The sequence below is a fragment of the Euprymna scolopes genome, chromosome 27 (assembly GCF_053919585.1).
Source record: "Euprymna scolopes isolate OS-2025 chromosome 27, ASM5391958v1, whole genome shotgun sequence".
In the NCBI taxonomy this organism is placed as follows: domain Eukaryota; kingdom Metazoa; phylum Mollusca; class Cephalopoda; order Sepiida; family Sepiolidae; genus Euprymna; species Euprymna scolopes.
In genome coordinates, this window is record NC_136508.1 from 98,226,779 (window position 1) to 98,228,634 (window position 1,856).

The window sequence follows — 1,856 nt, forward strand, 5'->3', positions numbered from 1 at the left end:
TTCGCAGCTCGAAGATGAATCTCTGATTTTATTGTCATGTGACAACGTTGACCAGTTATAGGGCTGTCTAGATGATTTTTTAGTTTTGTTCGCTCGTAGGCTTAACTCCAACTTTGAGGTTACAATCCTATGATTAGTAGACACACCATAGAAACTGCTATAAGCTTCACAGTTATGACAGCCATTGATCCACTTCTTATTCATAAAAAGATAGTCCAGTTGTGCCTTGTCTCCATTTGTGAGATTGATGGGTCCAGGGCTTACCGGATCTTTTCTGAAAACGAGTATTCATGCATTGCATGTTGTTTTCAAGGAGAAAAGATTCAATATGACTCTAAATCAAACCAGAATTCCATACCGCATCGACCGCCACATTGGTAACCAAGGATCGCTACTTGGTGTGCCAGCACTGACCACAGCTATCGACAAGTTTACTACAGCACCAAAACCTAAGCTAGCAAAATGTAGACATACCATCAAAATATCCACCTTTAATGTACGGACATTTCAACCACAATCTCAAATATCAGAACTTGTTGCTTCATCCAAAGAACAGGATATCGATATTGTGTGTATTCAAGAGCACCGTCTCTTCCACAACGACATATACATGAAGTACCATGAAATTGGTAGCAGCTGGGCAGTAGTATTAGCGTCAGCATGGAAAAATTCGACAAATAGTACCATTGGGGGAGTAGGACTTCTGATTAGCCCTCGAGCATTGAAATCATTGAAAAGTGCTGAGAAGATAACACGGAGGATAATTCTTACTATCTTCAGTGGTAATCCTGCTACTACTGTTATTTGTTGCTACAGCCCTACCAACGTCAGTGACAAGCAAGAGATCCTGAATTTCTACGATGAACTGTCAGCAATAGTGCGCTCAATCCCCAAACATAATTTATTGGTTATCGGAGGTGACATGGATGCACATATAGGACGGGAAGACAACAAGCATAAGTTCTCTTTCCATGATGGAACAAACCGAAATGGAGAGTATCTATTAACTTTTATAAAGAACACTGAGAATTATGGAAAAGCAACATCCTTTGGAAGGCCCCCAAAGTTCTTCCTGCATTGAGTAAGAGAATAAGACGGGTTGTTATGAATGACAGAGGGCTTTCTTGTAGTCAAATTAAAACGGTTACAGATTCTGATTGCAGTCCAATAACCCTCATACTACACTTACAACAAAAACGTATGTAAATAAAAAGCGTAAACTAATTCTTCGATTACTTCCACATCACAAAGTGGACGGCTTAAGATTTGATCGTGAATACCAAACGTGAGACGTTGAGAAGTGGAAGAAAGTCCTGTTTTCTGCTGAGAAAATATTAAATTTAGATGGTCCTCATGGAAGTTAGCAATATTGGCATGACAAAAACATGCCCATTGAAATTTTTTCCACACGTCAAAGTGGTGGAGGGTCCGTAATGGTATGGGGTGGCTTTTCTTACAGAAGGATGATGAAGCTCCAGGTGGTACAGGGTCGGCAGACAGAAGCTAGTTTTGTTAGCATGCTACAAAAGTATCTTTTTGTGGGTCATCGTTTGTGTGGGAATGGATTGTTATTCCAACGGGATAATGCTGCAATCCACACTGCAAGACGAACCTTGAACTTTCTACAAGAAAACGGAGTCCATCCCTTGGGACATCCTGCATGCTTACCAGATTTTAACCTAATTGAAAATGTTTGGGGATGGATGACAAGAGAAGTTTATCGAAATGGCAAACAATAATCAACAAAAAATGAACTCCGTGAAGCCATCTTCAGAAATAAGAGCAGGATACCCTTATTTCTCGCATGCTCCCCCTAGAATTTTTGAAGTCATCAATAGCAGTGGGGGTAGAACACA